This window comes from Bactrocera dorsalis, chromosome 1 (assembly GCF_023373825.1).
Source record: "Bactrocera dorsalis isolate Fly_Bdor chromosome 1, ASM2337382v1, whole genome shotgun sequence".
NCBI classification, from domain to species: Eukaryota; Metazoa; Arthropoda; class Insecta; order Diptera; family Tephritidae; genus Bactrocera; species Bactrocera dorsalis.
This window is the reverse complement of record NC_064303.1, coordinates 65,835,874-65,858,474: the sequence shown is the minus strand read 5'-3', so window position 1 is coordinate 65,858,474 and position 22,601 is coordinate 65,835,874. Positions and strand designations below refer to the sequence as shown.

Genomic DNA, 22,601 nt, shown 5'->3' with positions numbered 1-22,601 from the left:
CAATGGTAGGAAGCACCGCGTCATTAAATAGCATATGTTAAATTTTTAATTTGTTTTGTCATTTGCTAATGTATGTGTGTATCTTTTATGTATGTAAGTATTTTTATTGTATTATTGTTTCCTCATAAATAATGTACATGCATAAATAAAGAAAGACTGTCGCTTATAGAGGTATAGATAAGTAACAGTCTCACTTACGGAGATTCATGGAGGAAAAACGACTCTCTCTTACAGAGGTTTCTGTTTCTCGCTAATACCATGTTCAGACCGAAAATTTTAAAGATTAGATTACATTTAAGCATTTCATAACCCAACAGTGTTCTCACTGCCGTTAGAAAGATCAAAAAACAGCTGTTATTGTCATTCATTGAAGTCATTTCGCTTAACATTTATCAAAAGAAAAGATTGTCATATAGTTTTTTGAAATAAAAGCCGTGTTTTCATGATGCATATTTTCATTTGTTAACTCGATTTTCAGGTGAAATTAGTTTCATTGCTTTAAAAAAGAATTTGTTTGTTTACATTTTTTTCCCTTTGTAGTGTCTAAATCAGCTGTGATAATGTAACAGATTTCCAATGCTGACAAGTAGATGGCGCAAAATCAGAGTCGCACAGAGAGATTTTGCGTGGATCAGTTTCAAATCGTTTCAATGAAGTGATTTGGACTGTCATTTTTGTATGGCGAAATCTTGATAAATTTTTAAGATTAGTGGGATAAACCACTCAAGCCGAAATCGTGTGATTAAGTGTCGATCTGAACAAGGTATAATAGAGGTTTTGTGTGCTTAAATTGACGGGTCCTGGCCATTACTCTCACTTATAGTGTTTTCTCACTTATCCAGAGCTCACTTACCCAGGTTTGACTGTATATGCAGAAAACGTATTGTTACAAAAGTAGTATTAAGTTTGGTATTTATATTGCTATATGCATCCCTTATTATAAACATTGGGCGCCGCGTTTGTCTACTTAAACAATAGCGGCAGCTGTCTGCTTGTCTACTTAAACAATAGCTGCACTTGACGCCGTATCGCATTATGTTCTTATAATTGCCAGACGCAATATTCTAGAAGGACACTTCAGCATCAGCAAGGAGTGCGTGGCTATATAAGCCGTGGCAGCGCCAACGTAATCATCATACGAGTAAACTGCTATAGTGTAGACGAGTTGTAAAATAAAGAGATTTTGTTGAAGTGAATTAAACGGCTTTTGGTTTTATTTGTCAATCCAGAGATACGAACCTAGTAAAGTAAACTAGTAGTAAATTCGCAACAATTGGTGTCAGAAGTGGGATTGTCAAATAATCCAAATTCAAGATGGTTAAATTCGGAGAATTGAGAATTCAGCAATTAAAAAAATAACTGTAGAAGCGTATTTTACCGATAAGCGGGCAAAAGGCGGATCTGCAGGCACGATTACGTGAAGCAATGGAAGCGGATGGTATTAATGTGGACGAGTTCGAATTTGATGGGCCAGAAACTTCTACAAAGGTACAAGAACAACGAACATCATCAAGTGTAGACATGAACATGCTGTTAGTGGCTATACAGCAAATAGCTGAAAATGCAGTGCAAACAGGAAATCGTCTGGCACAGCAAATAGCTGAATATACAGAAAATGCAGTGCAAACAAAAAATCGTCTGGCACAGCAAATGGCGCAAATAGCTGAAAATACATCACAGTCTCGCCTTACATAACAAATGACTGAAAATAATACGCAGTTAGAAAAGAAAATAATACACAAGTGCAAGAGAAATTTTCAAAATTTGAAGACGAATTAAGCACGTTAAAAAATTACGAAGAAAATTTGAAATCAGAAGTTCTTCAATTGAGTAATCGTATGCGAGAACTGCAACTGCATGGCCCTGCACCATCAACAAATAATCCAAGATTGAAGGCACCCACATTCGATGGAAGTATTCCATTTCAAATTTTCAAACTTCTGTTTGAAAAGACAGCAATGGCCAATAACTGGAATGCAGCGGACAAAGTAGCGTCCTTGTTTGTATCATTGAAAGGACCTGCGGCAGAAATCCTTCAGACTATTCCAGATTGTGAACGAGACAACTATGAGGCATTGATGAGTGCGATAGAAAGACGATATGGTAGTGAGAACCGGAAACAAATATACCAGATCGAACTGCAAAATAGGGGTCAGAAGATGAACGAGTCATTGCAAGAGTTCGCAACTGAAATAGAACGACTGGCTCATTTGGCAAATGCAGATGCACCTGTGGATTACAATGAGAGAGTAAAAATTCAAAGTATCATAAATGGAATTCGTGATGTGGACACCAAACGCGCCACATATGCATTGCCAAAAAGAACGTTTGCTGAAACGGTTTCGCACGCCCTCACACAGGAAACAGCTTCGCTGCTAAGTAAACCAGCACACAAAGTACAAAGAGTTGAAATGGAACAACCGGCGCTGATGGAAGAAATATTGAAGACTCTGAAGACAATTGCTGCACCGCGAGTAAATACAACAGGCAGATGTTTCAACTGTGGAAAAGCGGGTCACTTTGCCCGAAATTGCAATATAAAAGTAAACCCATCAAAACGGAAACAACCAACAGATAACGAGGATCTACATCTCACAAGTCGTTAAACTAAAACGGAACAGTTCAAAGGGGCGTGAGCTGGTTCCCACAACTATTTGCCCCGCCATCTCGATATCACAAAAAAGGTCGCCATGACAACAATCTTACTATCAACGGTATCGTAAATGGACGACTGTCAACGCCTACTTTGGATACTGGTGCCACACATTCAATTATCCGACCGGATGTGGTAAGAGGAACGGTTGAACCATTGGTCGGCTGCAAGCTTCGAACAGCCACCGGGGAGGAAGCAGCTGTTGCGGGAAAAGTGTTTTGCGAAGTGATGATTGGTACCCTGGAAGTTAATCACACCTTCATCGTAGCAGAAATCACGGATGAAATTATAATGGGAGTAGATTTCATGATTGATCCCCGGGTTACTTTGGATTTAAACAAGCAAATGCTGTTTTGCCAGAACATGGAGATGCCTATAAACACCGGATATATGACCAACGTTGAAAGTAAGAGGGTGATTATTGATGCTAATCAGAGTATCCCACCAAAATCGGAGGCGATTGTATGGGTTTTCTACATTAGATCTACGAAGTGGATATTGGCAAGTCGAGATTGATGAATGCGACCGTGAAAAGACCGCTTTCAGTATGGGCGACGGGTTATGGGAATTCTCTGTGATGCCATTGGGTTGGAAGACATGTTTGGTGTATCTTGATGACATCATCATCATGGGAAAAAGTTTTGATGATCATCTGAAAAATCTAGAGGAAGTCTTTCAGCGAATAGCATCAGCCGGATTACGCTTGAATCCCAAAAAGTTTTCATTATGGAAGAAGCAGGTTACATATCTTGGACATAAAGTGTCCACTGAGGGGATTCACACCGAGGAAGGAAAAATAAAAGCAGTTAAGGATTGGCCTCGACCCACCAACATACATGAACTGGATTTGCGAACGTGGCTAGAAGTTTACATGATTTAACAAAGAAGAATCGCCCTTTTGTATGGCAGTTGGAACAAGAAAAAGCGTTTGAGCAGCTTAAAGAACTACTTTGTACGGCGCCGATGTTAGCTTATCCAATACCTGGAAAGAAATTCATACTGAATACAGAGGCGAGCGCTTATGGAATTGGAGGTGTCCTGTCTCAGCTCATCGACGGGCAAGAAAGAGTAATTGGCTATTACACCAGAGTGCTCGGGAAACCTGAGAAAAACTACTGTGTGACGCGAAAAGAACTACTAGCTGTGGTGGAATGTGTAAAACATTTCCACAAGTATTTGTATGGACAACGATTCTTGCTGAGGACTGATCATGCAGCATTAAAATGGTTATTACAGTTTAAGAATCCGCAGGACCAAATTGCACGATGGATTGAAAGATTACAGAATTACGACTTCGAAACAGGACACCGATTCACCACAAAAATGCGGATGCATTATCACGTCGCCCATGTCCACTGGAATGTAAACATTGCTCCAAATCAGAAGGAAAAGAAGGTATAATCGACGTGCGATTACTGAATATAGAACCTGAAGATGATTGGACTCCTCACCGCATCAGAATCAATCAGCTGGAGGACCCTGATCTTGCAAAGCTGATAATAGCCAAAGAAAATGGGGTACGACCACCAAAGGAACAAATAAGTAGCGAGAGTCCAACTGCAAATGCATATTGGGCCCAATGGAACTGCATAAACCTCGTTAATGGATACCTTCATCGTACCTGGGAAAGCGAAGATGGCAAACAGTCTCGTCTGCTGATCATAGTACCGAAGTCCATGATCCCGATAGTATTGGAAGAATATCACAATGGACCTAGTGGAGGGCACCTTGGAATTACAAAAACTATAGAGAAGATTATACAACGGTTCTGCTGGATTGGTTGTCGAGATTTCTTAGCAGAATAGATAAGTAATTGTGCAAAGTCCATGGCAGCTAAAGGTCCCAAAGTCAAAAGTCGTGGTAAGCTACAACAGTACAACGTAGGATCACCATTTCAACGAGTCGCAATGGATGTTGCAGGTCCGTTCCCAACCAGTACGGCTGGAAACAAATATCTACTGGTTGTCATGAACTATTTCAGTAAATGGCCAGAAGTATATGCCTTACCAAACCAAGAAGCGAAGACAGTAGCCGAAGCGTTTGTAGAAAATTGGATAACAAGGTTCGGAGTGCCCGTCGAATTACACTCAGATCAAGGCAGGAACTTCCAATCTTCCATTTTCCAAGAAGTCTGTACATTATTGGGCATCCACAAGACACGGACAACAGCGTTACATCCACAATCAGATGGGATGGTAGAGAGATTCAACCGAACACTCGAAGAACATTTGCGGAAAATCGTTGATAAAGATCAACGGAATTGGGACAAGTGCATCCAGATGTTCCTGCTGGCGTATCGTTCAGCGAAGCACGAGACAACTGGTTACACGCCAGCAAAGATTATTTTCGGATCTGATCTGCGACTCCCTGCTGATCTTAAGTTGGAACGAATCCTGCAGCTGTAAGAAATGATGGAGACTATTCCTCTGCCTTAAAGGAAAAAATGAATGAATTGCATCTAATGGTAAGACAGCACACGCATCTGATGAGCAAAAAGATGAAGGATCGGTTTGATCAAGCGGCAAATTCAAAAGGTTTTGAAGAAGGTGATCTGGTCCTGTTGTACAATCCACTTCGAAAGAAAGGCTTGTACCTGAAATTGCAAACTGCCTGGGAAGGGCCCTATATGGTGATGAAACCACTTAATGACGTGGTATACCGCATACAAAGAAATGGAAAAGCACGATGTAAAATGAAAGTAGTACATTTGGAGAGGCTCGCCCCATTTGGTTCAAGAGGATTTGTGCCTAATCGGGACGATTAGGCTTAAGTGGAGGGCAGTGTTACAAAAGTAGTATTAAGTTTGGTATTTGTATTGCTATATGCATCCCTTATTATCCATTGGGCGCCGCGTTTGTCTACTTAAACAATAGCCGCAGCTGTCTGCTTGTCTACTTAAACAATAGCTGCATTTAGCGCCGCAGCTGCCTGCTTTTCTACTTAAACAATAACTGCATTTGGCTACGCGGCTGTCTGCTTGACTAAACAATAGCTGCATTTGGCGCGGTATAGCACTTTGTTCTTATAATTGCCAGACGCAATATTCTAGAAGGACACTTCAGCATCAGCAAGGCGTGCGTGGCTATATAAGCCGTGGCAGCGCCAACGTAATCATCCAGTGCTAAGAGTAAATTGCTATAGTGTAGAAGAAGTTAGGTGAACAAACTATAATACTCTTTAGCACCTGGTCGAAGGGTATAAATATAAATTGCTATAAATAAAGTTATTAATTTTTTAATAAACTATTTTTGAAAAAAACTCGCACAAAACGTTCTTTCAATTATAAATCGAGGGTGGTAGATTTTGTGTAAAGTCAACATAATACCACTATCGTGAGTAGTTGACAACACTCTCGTAACCAATCTTGTGTACATGGTCGTCAAGTATTAATCGATAAAAATATTTATTCTACATACTCATATTCCTTTTTTATTTGAATGAACTAATTAAAACCACTCTAATTTAATATTATTCAAATAATACTTACTTCCTCTTTGAAGTTGGTCGCCTTGCCGTGGCGAAGGGGCTTAAGTAAGAGTAAAGTGTGCATCCCAAAGGAAACGCACTCTAAACTTACGAACTAAGAGGGACACTTCATAATTTCCCACAATAGTGATATGGATGAAAAAACCCTAGGTTTTACGCCCATCTCCTATTGTGGAATTGTGAGGATACCCGAACCAACACCACCCTAAGCCAGGGTGTCGAGGTACCCGTGCCAAGGGCTGAATGGTCAGCGGGGGGTAATAAATAGCTGATCGCGAACGGTCCCCTCCGATGCCCAGACGAGGTCGGAGGTATAAATCGTCTTCTCTCCGTATACCGGCTCTGCGGACGAGTGACCAACCCTTTCCGGCTTACTCGTGGGACCAAAACATGAACGAAACCAACAACAAATCAACAACAAATCAACAACAACAACAACAACAACCATGACGACAACAGCGACGACTAGGGACATGAGCTACAGGAATCCTTTTACGGAATCCGAGGAGGACGAACTGCTTGCCTCCAGCCAGGAGACGAGTAAGTGTACTACCGGTCGTAACAACCAAAGTACACCGGTAGATACAGCAGAGCAAACATCAGCTATAAGGGAGGAGGCGTCCACCTCCAAGGCTGCCATGAGCACCAACCAAAGTGCACTGGCGGCTAAAGGAGAGAACAAAAAGAAGCGCAAGAAATCCCAGAATCAGCTGAGAAAAACCGGTACCAGAGGGCGGTCTTCATACTAGGGAAGATAGCCAAAGACCAGGCAGCCGGTACCCCAGTTGATGAGGCTGAAACAAAGCGCCTCAAATCTATCGTAGAGGAATATAAAAGCTACCTGAAAAGGAATCAATCACAACCGTAAGAAGAGAACAAAAAATAGAGCACTTCTCAGAAGAGAAATCGCTCCACAATAGAAGTACCCGGAACTCAGCCCAAAAAACTGAGGAGGAGTGAGGGTGAACACAGCAGCACAACGACGGCAAGGCATTTCTGCGTTGTAGCCAGAGATAGCCTGCAGGTGGCCATTATAGATGGGAAATCCTCCTCTCCGAGCACTATACAGGAGAGATGGGTGGAGATCGACCTCAGATTGTCGAGTATGGTGCTAAGCTATGTACTCGACAATCCTGCGGGTTCTCATCCGGAGTTAGACTCCTCTGAGGCCCTCAGGGGCTACAGGGTCATCAAGTGCGCGGACCAGGCCTCGCTAGATTTTCTGACGGGTAGTGTTGCTAAAATTAGCAACGCCTTTGTAGGCCTCCTATTGAGGCTTATACCCGCCAGCGATATTCCGAAGAGGCCTCGGGCTCGCATTTGGCTACCCCCACTAGAGGGGCCAGGCGAAAAACTCCTGAGGTGCATTAAGCTGCAGAACAAATCTATACCTGGTATAGATGAGTGACAGCTTATCAAGGAGGAAAAACCAAATAAAGCAAGCAAGCCAATACTAGTGGCCATTTGCAATGAGTCCATTGAGGCTCTGAAGAAGACTGACAACAAAATCAGCTTCGGAATACGCAAGGCCAGACTAAAAATCTTCCAAGGCGACAAAGCGGCTGACGAAGACGACGCGGAAGAGGCCGACGACGCCAGCCAGTTGCTAAGGAATGTGGGCATTGAAGAACCCCGAGATGCCCAATAACAACAGCATAAGATGCGTACAGATTAACCTGCAGCACTCTTCGAGCGAATCTAACAACCTTCGTGAACGAGGGGGCATCGACATCAGCCTAATACAGGAGCCCTGGGTCAATGAAGATTCCATAAAAGGGCTAAACAACAGCAATTATAACCTGTTTTACACACGGAACAGAGGTAAACCTAGGGCATGCATTCTTATCAATAACAGTATAAATGCATTTCTTTGTCCTAATTACAGCACAGCAGATATCACAGTGGTGAAGATGGAACAGAAGGAAAAGCCCTTCTTCTTCTACCACCGGCCCCGCTCACCAGGCTAGTAGAGGAGAACAAGAAGGATGATGTCCTAATAGGGTGTGATGCAAATGCAAGGCACACCGTATGGGGTAGCTCCAGTATAAACACCAGAGGTGAGTCACTCTTGCAGTATATTTTGAATAGTAATCGTAAGTATTTGCAACAAGGGCGATAAGCCAATTTTTATTTTCCCAAGCTCGGATAGGTTCCCGGGGTGGGAGGAAGTTCTTGACCTCACGCTATCAACAGACACAGACAGTCTCGTTGTGGATAACTGGAGGGTATCCGATGAGCCTTCCATGTTGGATCATCGTGGATACTCTTCAGCATCCGCGAGAGGTACAGTGCGCCTCTCACATACCGGAACCCTAGAAGAACGGCATGGGGAAAATTTACCAGTATAGCAACAAAATGCCTCGAAAAGGGAGGCAATAAGAGTATCAGAAATCCAGAGGAACTAGATTCAGAAGTAGAGAAGTTGGAAAAAATCCTAATCACAACTTTTAATAAATCTACTCCGCTAACAGTTTTGAAAAAGAGAAAGTCTCTTCCTTGGTGGAAGAGTGAACTCAAGAATTTGAGAACACAAGGAGGAAAGCTTTCAATGAGAGTTTTAGAACCAAAATCTGGCAGCCATATAAAGACCTTATGAAGGAATACAAAAGAGCAGCCAGGAAAGCTAAAAGTGACTCATGGCGATCTTTCTGCACATCGATTGAAAGTTGCAGAGAAGCCGCTAGGCTGAGTAAAATGCTATCCAAGGATCATATTAATACTGCCTACATTAGGGCGGAGGGAAGTGATTGGACCTCCTCGGCAAAAGAGTCTCTGGAGGTACTTATCACAACACACTTCCCCGGGAGTCAGCAAACACCTTCAACGAGGGTTCAACCGGAACCACCGGTGAACGCAGCTGACTATCGAAGCCAAATAGTAGACAAAAGGAAAATCAGATACGCCATAAATAGTTTTGCACCATTTAAAGCGCCAGGTCCTGACGGGATTATGCCCATAATGCTGCAGAAACTGGTAGAACCAATGGTTCTAAGGCTTGAAAATATATACAAAGCAAGCATTCAACTATCTTACATCCCAAGAAGTTGGAAAAGGAGTAAAGTTGTGTTCCTTCCGAAACCAGGCAGAAGAACACACGAGAATGCCAAGGATTTTAGACCTATTAGCCTTACCTCATTTATGCTGAAGGTACTAGAAAGGCTAATAGATATACACGAAAGAACAATAACGGCGGAGAAGTTATCGAAGTCCCAACATGCGTACATAAAGGGCCGATCAACCGAAACCGCCCTTCACGAGGTGATAAGTGTGATTGAAAAATCACTGCACCACAAACAATACACCATGGCTGCTTTTCTAGACATAGAGGGCGCTTTCAATAACATAGAAGTAAATACGACAATTAATTCTCTGGCGCATGTGGGCATAGATGACACTGTGTGCAGATGGATACTATCGATGCTTGAGAATAGGAAGATTATAGCTTCAAACGGCGCTGCAATACAAACAAGTTATGTGAGTAGAGGGACACCTCAAGAGGGGGTACTCTCTCCGCTTCTATGGGTTGTAGCGCTGAACGAAATACTCCTCCAATTAAACGGTGGAGGAGTGAAAGCAGTAGCGTATGCAGACGATATAGTGTTGTTGGTATCAGGTATGTTTCCTTCAACAGTCAGCGAGATTATGGAAAGAGCACTTCGTAGGTTGAACCTATGGGCTAAAAGCAATGGTCTAGGAGTTAACCCGAACAAAACAGAACTGATGTTATTCACTAGCAGAACCAAAATACCTCAGTTTCAACTTCCGGTACTAAACGGCACAACACTCACTCTATCCCCAACAGCTAAGTATTTGGGGGTGGAGATTGACGCCAAACTGTCCTGGAAAATAAATATAGAAAAAAGAATAAACAAAGCACACATGGCCTACTATACTTGTAAGAGAATCGTCAACAAGAATTGGGGCCTTAAACCAAGTATAATCATATGGATGTATACGGCTGTCATATGACCTATACTTTCTCTGGTATGGTGGCCAGCGCTAAACAAATAATATAACATTTGAAAATTAAGTGGAATACAAAGAGCAGCATGTGCGGGTGTTACGGGCGCAATCAGGTCATGTCCGACTGATGCGCTCAATGTGATCCTGCATCAACTACCAATGGACATTTTTATTCAAAAAACAGCAGCTATTGCGGCGATAAGAATAAAAGAATTGGGAGGTTGGAATCAGCAGAACTACGGACATAGTGTAATCCTAAACAAGCTCACTATTAATAAATCAGACTACATTCTCCCAAAGCTGGATTTCAATAGACACTTCCAGGTGAGGATACCATCTAGACGAGAATGGAGAAGAGGTACAATTGCAGAGGAGGGTACCACCTCAGTCTATACCGACGGGTCCAAAATGGACTGCAGAGTAGGCACGGGTGTATTCTCCGCTGGGCATATCTCTCTCTATATGTCTACCGAACTCGGCTAGCATCTTCCAAGCAGAAGTACTAGGCATAGAAAAAGCCTGCGAAGTTCTATTAGAAAACCACGGGAATATACATAAAGCAACTATATTTACGGATAGCCAGGCGGCCCTCCTGGCATTGTCTTCACCCATGACAAATTCCAATATAGTTCACAACTGCAAGAGAGCACTAAGCTCAATAAAAGACAAGCTCCAGCTAAACTTGATCTGGGTTCCCGGCCACAGGAACATTTTCGGTAACGAAAAGCAGATGACTTGGCAAAGGCTTTCCTCAATGAATCCAAGGCGGAGCTCATACCGAGCCCGCTAGGATCGATCAAAGGAGAGATCGATAGACAATTTCATCAAATTGCTAACAACAGGTGGAAAAACATTACAAAATGCGTCATAACTAAACAATTATGGCCAGCATACGACAGGAAAAGAACAAACGACCTATTAAATAGGTCAAGAAAAAGTATTTACAGAATAACAGCTACCACAAGAGGGCACTGGCCATTTGGGGAACATGCGTCCAAAATGGGTATGCCCTACAACGACATCTGCCGTGGCTGCGGAGTAGCAGGGAACAAGGAAACAATCTTCCACTTTCCCTGCGAATGCCCAGCTCTGGCACAGATCCGACAAAAAACCCTCGGAATCCACCAAGCACCAAACCTTGAATGGATTTCCACCAAAAGCATATCGGACATAAGTAGTTTCATCGAAACCTCAAAATGGTTTGAGAGAGAAGGTGGAACGTACCAGCAGATACAGGAGGTTCTACGAATAGTTTACCAAAATGGCACATCAGTGCTAATTGAACCCGATAGGCAGCTCTATCGACAGCTCTTAACCACATGACGGGATCTCCGGCTTCAAATTCTTCAATTTTTTACATTATATTCCCAAACATTTTAATAATTCCGAGGTTGATGCCTAATAATTAAAATAAATTTGTATTTTTTAAATTTATAACTTAATAAAAATGTTGCAAACTTTTTAACCTCTAAAAATAGTAAATGTATTAAATTGAGTATCTATTGTGTTAATTACCATGAAAGGCGGTTCTAGGTTACCGAAATTGGTGAAAACTAGAAGGTTAAGTATATCACCATATGGTTGTTCCATATCCTCTCCTGATCCATAATGGTACTGAGCCTTATCCGAGTGCTAAGATATTTTTCTGTAAAGTTTTCGTTAAATGGCTGCACATTCTGACTTTTCAGACTTCAACGTTGTACGTAAATTTAGGGAGTGTTATGGTGGTGATAGTCTAGCAGACCATCAGCATGGTTTCCGGAAAGTAAACGGCACATCCTTAACACTTAGCATCATAAACGCGTGGCCTTAATCAAATCTAAACCTTGTCATGTGATCAATTATACAGCGCCCATGGAAAAATAAACTATATAACCAGTCGGAAATAATCTGTTTTGCTTGAAAGGGAGAATTCTAGCTAAGTGAACGATTATTTTCTCGATTTTTTTCGCTGTTCTGCTGAACCTCTTCCCTAGAACATTAAGGGGGCATTTTAACAGGCTATAAAAGCTAATCAGAGGAGATCCATTTACCCCTAAATTAACTCCTAGGCGTCAAAGCTCCTCCGCAGATCAAGAACTGGAGAACAGAATTATGCAAATCAAGTTTATCATTTTCTTGCTGCAATTTCGCCTGTACCTTTCACTTTTTGTAAATTTGCGCGGGTACAAAAAGAGCTTTATAGCCCGACACTCGCCCACTTCGATATTAATTTGAACATGATAATAAAAAAAAATAGGTCAGAAGCATTAAATTCCATAGAGAAGATGATGCATAAGGACTTCATACCAGAAGGTGTGGAAAGTGGTTAGTGGGCGTGGGCCGGCATATCTCAAGATCTAGTCGATGGGTTTCCAATAATACTTCACACTATTCTCACATTCTTATAACAGGGTAAGAAAATGGCCGAGATCGAATCACGGCCGTGGCTACTGTCATATAACAAAATTTTAAATTCCATCAATTCAAATTCTACTTTTAAGGTATGCCAGTCTCGATTTTAAGAATTTTCAAAATCCTAAATTATATTAAAACTACTCAAGCCGAATATGGCGATCTCAGGGCCCGTTTTCTGAAAATGTTGGTCAGTTTGTGAGATATGTTACTTAAAATCCGAAAAATCTTTTCTGATAATAGTATTTTTGTATTTACAATCGGTTTAATCGATTGAATACTTCCCTTAGCCCCCATATACCAAATATCAAGAATTTCAAACTTCTATATCGAACAATAAGTGAGTTATCTTAACGAAAATGAGAGGGAATCTTTCTAATAATATCATTTATTTATGCTTAAACTGGATAAAATCGAGTGCAAACTTACCGTAGCTTAAAGATGCTCAGTTGGCGTCTTTTTCTGTTAATAATATGTATTAGTTCCAAAAATAAATTAAATCCAGCCAATACTACCTCTATCACCATCATACCTAATATAAGATATGCATATACGAGGTTTGCACAAAAATGATTGCGAATTTTTGCCGGCTACGTGTATTGGATTTTGATTTTGTTACGCTAAACAAGATCACAAAAAATGGCTTCTTCAGTGCTTTGAGAATTGTAAAAAACGCTGTCAGAAGGACAATAGGCGTGTTTTATTTAACCATCACAAGCTAATAGCTAAATCATAGACAAATAAAACGCACTTAGCTTATTTTATATTTTCGCCTCAAAACGAACTGTTTTAGCAATGCGAGCGGGAACAGTTAGCTGATATTCAATTTGTTTCAAAATCGCTGAATTGGAGAAAGGTTAGTTTGAATCCTTAAATTGGCGCTACGTGGCGCCAATTGGATATTCCAAGCGAAGCCAGGTCCTTCTCCACTTGGTCCTTCCAACGGAGTGGAGGTCTTCCTCTTCCTCTGCTTCCCCCCGCGGGTACTGTGTCGAGTACTTTCAGAGCTGGAGTGTTTTCCTCCATCCGGACAACATGACCTATATCTCGCATAGCTCATCGTTCCATCGAATGCAATATTCGCCGTGGTCAAAGCGCAAATCTTTTTTCTCGAAAACTCGCAACGTCGACTCATCCGTTGTTGACATCATCCAAGCCTCTGCACCATATAGCAGGACGGGAATTATGAGCGACTTATAGAGTTTGGTTTTTGTTTGTCGAGAGAGGACTTTGCTTCTCAATTGCCTACTCAGTCCGAAGTAGCACCTGTTGGCAAGAGTTATCCTGCGTTGGATTTCTAGGCTGACATTGTTGGTGGTGTTTACGCTAGTTCCCAGATAGACGAAATTATCTACAACTTCAAAGTTATGACTGTCAACAGTGACGTGAGTGCCAAGTCGCGAGTGCGACGACAGTTTGTTTGATGACAGGAGATATTTCGTCTTGCCCTCGTTCACTGCCAGATTCATTTGTTTTGTTTCCTTGTCCAGTCTGGAGAAAGCAGAACTAACGGCGCGGGTGTTGAGGCCGATGATATCAATGTCATCGGCATACATCAGCAGTTGTACACTCTTTTGGAAGATGGTACCTTCACTATTTAGTTCTGCTGCTCGAACTATTTTCTACAGCAGCAGATTGAAGAAGTCGCACGTTGGGAGTCGCCTTGTCTGAAACCTCGTTTGGTATCGAGATTTTGTTGAAGTGAATTAAACGGTTTTTGGTTTTATTTGTCAATCCAGAGATACGAACCTAGTAAAGTAAACTAGTAAGGAGTAAATTCGCAACAGTATATAATAGAGAAGGTTCACCATTCAGATATCGTAACTTTTCGCAGGGGTACTCGACTGAGATAAGGGAATTTCACCACACACAAATTATAAGCGTGTTTTACCAGAGTTTTGCGTCAGGGCAATCGAAAATAGCAGAATTTATCATTTTCAGTGTTAAATGAAAAAAAAAGAATGATAATTCAAAGGATGTACGCTTACAGATTTGCTTATGAACTATGCGCAAACGACTTTGCATATAATTTATGGATGATCGGTATATATTTGATATCAAAACATATACTTAAGTATGTATGTATGTATGTTATAATTGACCTATTTCATAATGAATATATGTGTATATATATATAAAATCTTGTGAAATATTTGTTAATTAATGTTGTTTGTAGTATTACCTAAACATATTTGAGTTTACATATTTACATAAATACATATGTTGCATGTAGATAAATTTACAAACATTGTGCGTTCTCTGAACTGCAAAAATCACTATTTTCTTGATTTACTCATACGCGAACTTTTTCATTCAACTCAACTCACTGAAAAAAACAGAGTGATGAGTAAAAATCAACTAATTTTGCCGTACACATCATTCCGAGGATCTTGAGTCTTCGGTTCAAAATTTCTCACTCAATTCAAATCACTGAACAAAAGTCAGCGTTCAATAAAATGAGCATGTATTGACGAAAGCATCATTCGGTTCAATTTGAGTTGATCGATTCAGAGTTCGCAAATACTCATCACTGAGAAGTAAAATTTCTATCTTCCTCCTCAGTACAACACAATTGAGGAGCAATAAATTTTGATTTCCTCAATTGTGAGTTCAAAGGAAAGAGTGCTCTTCAAGAATATTTCTCTTTAATACTTATCTTATCTTTTCGCTCTAATATTTACCGCAAACGTACGTGCTCCTCAAAATAATACTCCTCACAAGAGCGCTAAGTTTCTTTTTCTCATCTCAGGTTTCAGCACTCAGTATTTTGTATCGCTGATAAACTCAGTGATGCAGCAGAGAGTGCTCTTGAGCAATTTCTTATTCTCTTAGAGTATGTATATTTATAAATTTATGTTAAAGTTTAATTGTTGTTGGTGTAAATATTAACAGTTTTGGGTACATGCATGATTAACCGTTAATTTAAGTTGTATTGTGTGTATGTAAATAATTTAAAAGATGAGTTTTATTTTTCGCATCACTTGAACACTCAGAGCGATAAAAATAAAGATGATGCGTTAGGCAAATAGTTATCTTTTAAAAATGCTCGCTCATGCTAATATATGAGTGAGCCAAATACGTGAGGAGTTTTTTTGTGATGAGAATGTTAGTTAAGCTTGCGCTCCTGAGTATTTGAAATGATGTCCTCTTGCGGAATATTACTCATCAGAGCAAGAGCGTATTTTGATGGTTTTACGAACTCTGGATCGATTATGAGTAAACTATTAGCGACAAGACGACACGATGTGAGTGTTACGACTGCATGTACAGTAACAATTTCTATGCAAGCCCCATGAGTTCCACGAACTGCAGCTTGTTGTTGTAGCTTGTTTTCGTTTTCGTTCTACTCACATTTCATCTATGCAGAAAAAGTGCCGCTTGCTGCGCGCATGAGTAAAATCATACGAGTTGATTTTTGCGAGTTGAGTTTTGTTCTTGTTCCAAACAATGATTGTTGAACCGAATGAGCAAGCGTCCGAAATCATTATAAGAGTATTGAACACGAGCCGAACAAACTCGGAGTGAAACAAAAAACACACCCGAGTGAATTTAAAATCAACAACGAAAATGTGAGCGCATGCAAGTTTGATCGGCTGATTCGAACAGTGTGATTATTCGGCTGTTGAGCGCGTACCAATGTTTTTCATTCAGCCGATGCCGTTCTCTGGTGCGTATGCTCATATTTGTTTACATGCACACATGTACACTGCGACCACTTGATATTTTAAGATGATATCAAAATTTTTAATGTAAATGTACAAATTATAACTAATTACTATAAACCCATATAAATGCATGGTTAGGTAATACTACAAACAACATTAAATAATAAATATTTCACAAGATTTTATAGCATCATTATGAAATAGGTCAATTATAACATCGTCGGTAGTTCTCACAACTGATCGTATATCTGAAGCAACGTAAATATTTTCTTAAAATTTATCACAAAATTTCTTACATCAATTGAAGTTTGTTTACCCATTGTCAAATTGAGGTGCACTCGTCCAATTTCCAAACACAAATAATATTCTATCCACACAAAGATATTAAATAACATTAGAATGATAACGCTAAATTTCTTTGAGTAAAATGAATATGCGAGACCACAAACCGTGATTGCACAATCTGTTTTGATGCTGGAAATACTGAATATATGTATTTGTCTTTTTTGTGCGTTGTTTTTGTAAAACTCTTTTGGATTGCAGTTAATTTTATATAGCCGAGTTTACAATTCTTCCTATTCGCTGTTTGGTGCCAATTGGAGATTCCAAGTGCAGCCAGGTTCTTCTCCATCTGGTCTTTTTAATGGAATGGAGTTCTTCCCCTAATTTGGTCTTTGTTCGTACAGAGAGGACTCTACTACTCACTCCGAAGTACTACCTGTTGGCAAAAGTTATTCTGCGGAGGATTTCGAGGCTGACATTGTTGTTGTTGTTAATGCTGGTTTCAAGATAGATGAAATTATCGAGGACCTCAAAGTTATGACTGTCAACAGTGACGTGGGAGCCAACGACCGTTGGTTTGATCATAAGAGATAGGAGATAACTACTACTCAGTTAATATAGCCGTATTAGTTTTGCGTTTATACTAATGCTGTCAAAGGCAGCTTTGAAATTGAAGAAGAGCTGGTGTATGTCGACCCTCTTTTCCTAGATCTGGATAGTTGCTGATTTTCCAGGTCTAATGCCACACTGATAATGTCCAACAAATTTGTTGACGGTGGGCTTTAATCTTTCATATAACACACTCGTTAGAACGTTATAACCGATGTTGACGAGTCTATAAGCGATGAGAGTTGCACACTGTGGGATCTCTCTTTTTGTGGATTGGGCAGAGCACTTTTAAATACCAATCGTCATGCTTTCCTCCATCCGTATTCAATAAAGAAGCTAATGCATAATCCTTATCAGTTTTCCGCTGTATTTGGATAGCGCGGCCGACATTCCAACGTTCATGTACGTAAGGAGCTGTTCTCTTATACCGAGTTGCTGACGAGTGCAGGAGTGGTAGAAAATTGTTCGGTTGTCTTTTATGATTGCAGCTTTTCGACTTCGAAACTCCCTTGTGTTTGTTGATGCGCGTTTTTTGCTGCACAGAGGCGGGTGTGTATCTTGGCTGCAACAAGAAAGTGGTCAGAGTCGATGTTAGGACTTCGGAGCGTACGCTCGTCTAAAACACTGGAAACGTGTCTTCCGTCTACCACAGCATAATCTATCTGGTTGGTGGCTTTTCGAACCAGAGACACGCAGCTTGGTGAATTTTTCGATGCTGGAATCTAGTACTACAGATAACCATATTTCGGGATCCGGCGAAGTCGATGAGTCTCAACCCATTTTGGGGATGCTTCATCATGGAGGCTGAATTTACCGACCGCTTTGCCAAAGATGCCTTCCTTGTCCACCCTGGCGTTAAAGTCGACACGATTTTGACATCGTGGCGGGGCAGCTCTCATAGGTGCGTTCCAAGCGGTAATAGAAGGCATCTTTGGTCCCATCGTTCTTATCTTCCGGTTTTATTTGCTGCTGCTGCTATTTCTAATTCTGTTTTCCTGATTTCCAATGCTATAAAAACAAATTAAGTAATTATTTGCAAATTATTTTAAAAAAAATCACATAAAATTCATTTACTTACCTTCTTGTTGTACGAGCGCGAATGACATGCGTCTTTCAATCGTTTTTTATTACCCTTTTTGGGATTTTGTTTTGGCACTATTGACAGTTATGTTTTCTCATTCGCACTAATTCAGATACATTAAGAAATGAGATAATTGTTTTTTATCACATTTAGGTAGTAACAAAAAAATAACCTGAACATGTTCATTGGTGTTAGTGCATTGAGAAAAAATGTGTAAACATATTGAAATATTTGAGAAAAGTGGTTAGCCGTCTCTGGCAGGGTAATGATAAAGATCATGTGAATATGTTGGTTTAACATTCACTACAGTTGAAATCCTGAAACGGGCATTAAAAACAAATATTATTACGAATATTAATGAATAACCAAAGGTACAAAGAATATATAATAGAATATACTGTTTGCTAAGCCGGTCCACGCAGGCAAGTTGGGCAACTGCCTGGAACGCAAGAATTTTAAGGAGACATTTTGGCAAATTTTTTTACATATTTCCTTAAATAAAATATAAAAAAAAAATAAAATATAAAATAAAATGATTTCATTAGTATATAATATATAAAGTCATAGTATCATATTTTCGCATTCTAATACAAGGTATAGAAAACAACAGGAGTATTATTGATTTGTTTTAATATTGGTTGTCAAAAAAGTCTTGCGGTATTTTTATTGAATCAATTCGTGTGGCATCCCTACATCGAGCTTCTTAAAATGGTTTATAACGGTTTGATGACTACTATGCCGGTCTCTTTTGATTGCGATTTTATCGCAATTTTCGACGACAGGCCTTCCGGAGCGTGGCGCATCTTCGACCACCTCTACACCAGAACGAAAACGTTGAAACCATCGTTGTACGGTGGAAATGGAAACTGTATCGGGTCCATAAACTGCACAAATTTTTTGGCGGCTTGAGATGCATTTTTGCCTTTATCGTAGTAGTACTGTAAAATATGCCGTATTTTCTCTTTATTTTGCTCCATGTTTGCGACGCTATAACTCACGAACGACGTAAAAGAAACGACAATCAATCAAACAAGTGTTAAATGAAATGTTAAATGAAGTGAAATGAGCTTTCCAAAAAGATATAGCATGACTCGATGCGACGAATAAAACTAGAACTACGCGAAAATACCGCAAGACTTTTTGTTGCACGTTGCTAAGCGTTTATTATGAGTAGTCCGTTGATGTGCAAAAGTGTCAGACATTTACGAGTACATATATACACAAACGGACAGGAGTTTTGGCACCGTGGGTTTTTGTTCCTTGTTCCACAGATCCGTTAATATAAAAGGAGGGTGCAAATAATGTGGTAGTCATATACTCATCTTTATGTTGTCTATCACTGTGCTTATTTTCATTTTTGTAATGCTTGTGGTTGTGTTGTGGGGCGAGATACCAGGAAGTCGCATAAACATCCCGGCCCCCCTAGGCGAATTAATTGCCTAGAAGCCTCTGTAGTTTTTGCTGGGTACTCACTACAGCGCTGAAGCCCGTCGCTTTTCGCTGGTTGCGTTGACTATGATGCGGCGGGGTATGCGAGCGGGCACCTCGGGACTGCTTAAAACGATGGGCTCTTCGGCGTTGCACTTGATACCCACGTTGACTGTGCCGCTGTTGATTCTGCCGGTGACTGGTGTGCGTTGTCTGATCAGCGCGTCGAGGGAAGCGGTGGAATAACGTGTGATGCGGTCGGTGGCAGTACTGACACGACCCGTCTGACATGCACTCCATCGTAGCGTGCGTGTCTGCCAAGTATGTCATGCAGTGGCCGTGTGCTCTAGCGATCTGTTGGCGCTGAGCGGGCGTCATCGTCTTGAAGATCGTACACTTCTTTAAGACATGGGGACGATGGCATAGGCTACATCGTGGTGGTACGTATTCCTCAAAGTGCTCCTCGCCTGCTTCCCTGACAGATGGAACGGATGATTGTTGCCTCCTTGGTGCGGCGATGGGTGTAGCGGATGCAGTATTTGCGGTGATTGCGGACCTCACCGACTGGGGATTATTGCGTATGTCTTCTACGTCCATTTCTAGTGGAATAGGAATATGTATATTAAATATGGTTTTGCTAGTAGTATGAAGCATGCTACTCATTATATATATGGGTATATATAGATACATGTATTTATGTCTTTATATGCTACATTTATTTATATGTATTATATATTATTTAGATATGGATTTTGTTGTTTATTATTAATCGCGTTCATTATGGTTTTGGTTTATGCGTACGGATTGTAAAACGGTATATTTTTAATTAATTATTGTTTGATTTTACGTATGCGTTTGCGTTCGCTTATTTTCGGTGATCGGTTCTTCGGTATTTGGAAGAAAACACAATTTCACTAGTGGTCGAGTTAGTAGGCCAGTTTGTGTTCGCACATCTACTACTCTTATATGGCCATCTCGTCCCCGATGTACCTTTTCAATGCGACCTAGTCGCCATTCGGTTGGGGGAAGGCATTCGTCCTGTATGATGACGCATTCGCCTGTACTGGGTTCCTTCTGGATCGTTTTCCATCGATATCTCTTATGGAGATCTTTAAGATAGTCCTCCTTCCATCTGTGGCTGAATTCATGATGGAGAATCTTGATTTTTTCCCATCGATTTATTAAAGTGAGTGAGTCTCCTTCTGTCTCAGGTATGGCGAGAAGAGGAGCTCCTCTGAGGAAATGTCCAGGTGTAAGAGCTGTGAAATCGGAGGGATCTTGCCAGAGTGGTGATATAGGTCTGGAATTTAATACGGCTTCGATACGAGTGAATAGTGTAGTAAACTCCTCATAATTAAATTTATGATTACCAGCCGTTTTCTTTAAATGGGACTTAAAGCTTTTGACTGCTGATTCCCAAAGTCCGCCCATGTGTGGAGAACATGGAGGTATAAACTGCCAATCGATCCCTTGAGGTGCATATTTTTTAACTATTTCAGGGGAACTTCTTTCATAAAGTTTATGAACTCTTTCTCGGTGGCTCTTTGAGCTCCGATAAAATTTTTCCCATTGTCGCTCATAATCTTTGAGGGAAATCCGCGTCGTCCGACAAAGCGTGCGAATGCTGCGAAGAAAGCCGCAGTTGTCAGATCTGAACAAAGCTCGAGGTGTACTGCCTTTGTCGTAAAACATACAAAAACAGCCACATACCCTTTTCTAAACGTAGATGATCTTAACATTGAGGCCTTTATCTGGAAAGATCCAGCAAAATCAACCCCAGTAATAGTAAAAGGTAGAGCATAATTGCAGCGTTCAGGTGGTAAAGCTGCCATGATCTGCGTACGCATTTTATGTTTGTACAAGGTACATTGTTTACACATAAAAATCGTCTTTTTAAGTTTTGGCTTTAGTCGCGGTATATAAAATTCTTGTCGGACCATTTGCTGCATCAAGCGGTGCTCACCATGTAGTGTAAGCTGGTGAAGGTATATTAGGAATAAATGAGTAAAACGGGATTTCTCTGGAATAATGATGGGATGTCGTTCGTTATAACTAAGGCTGGAGTTCGCCAATCTTCCATTTGCCCTTATTAATCCCTTAGAATCCAAGAATGGATTTAAGACGAGAAGTGAGCTTCCCTTTTCGAGAGGTCGCTTTTCGAGCAACTTTGACTTCTCTTTGCTGAAATAGCGAGTTTAGGTGTAGGTAATGAGACTAACTTTGGCATGTTGCAAATCGGTATGCGTTAGTTGCACGCAAGGATCATTTGGTATCCCTTTCATTTTTTGTTTAAGTCTTTGAGTGAATTTGTGCATGTAAGCGACTACTCTTAGTGCTCTAGCAAATGACGAAAATCGGTGGAGAATATCATCCTCTTCTGGAGTGATATGAAAATTTTCAATTTTCCGACTTTCCGGCGGTATTATATTACGAGCGGGAGGCTTTGGCCAGAATTCTTGTGATTCTGTTAGCCATGTTGGACCATTCCACCAGAGTGTAGTGCTGGTGAGGTGCAGTGGCTTGCAACCTCTTGTCCCAAGATCCGCTGGGTTATCCGCACTTGCAACATGTTGCCATTTTGCTGGGCCAACTAAGTCTAGAATTTGGGATATTCGGTTAGATACATAGGTCTTCCAGCAATAGGGTGGTTTTTCTAACCATGCTAAAACTATTTCTGAGTCTGACCAAAGATATGTTTTATGATCGGTTAATTTCAGATGGGTTTGAACTATTGAAATTAATTTTGCTAACAGAAGAGCACCATTCAGTTCAAGCCGTGGCAGACTGAGTGTCTTCAAAGGTGCAACTTTGCCTTTGGCTACCAAGAGGTGTGCAGATATTTTGTTATCGTACTGTGTGCGTACGTAAACTGTTGCGCAATAAGCCTTTTCAGAGGCATCACAGAAACCGTGTAATTCTGTGTTAATGTTAGGGGTGAAATTTACCCATCGAGGGATTCGAATTTCTGATATAGTATGCAAATTGTTAGCAAATTGTACCCATTTCGCTAAACGTAAAGGTTTTACCTGTTCATCCCATT

The 22,601-nt window shown here is 40.6% G+C and overlaps 1 protein-coding gene and 1 pseudogene across 1 annotated transcript in view; one reads left to right on the top strand and one right to left on the bottom strand.

Annotated features, from left to right (window-relative positions):
- The window catches only part of LOC105224069 (cyclin-dependent kinase 5 activator 1), a 325,563-nt gene that overhangs the window by 179,321 nt on the left and 123,641 nt on the right, over window positions 1-22,601 (bottom strand). The gene's annotated exons all lie outside the window — the stretch shown is intronic.
- LOC125777848 (uncharacterized) lies at window positions 1,731-5,843 on the top strand (annotated as a pseudogene).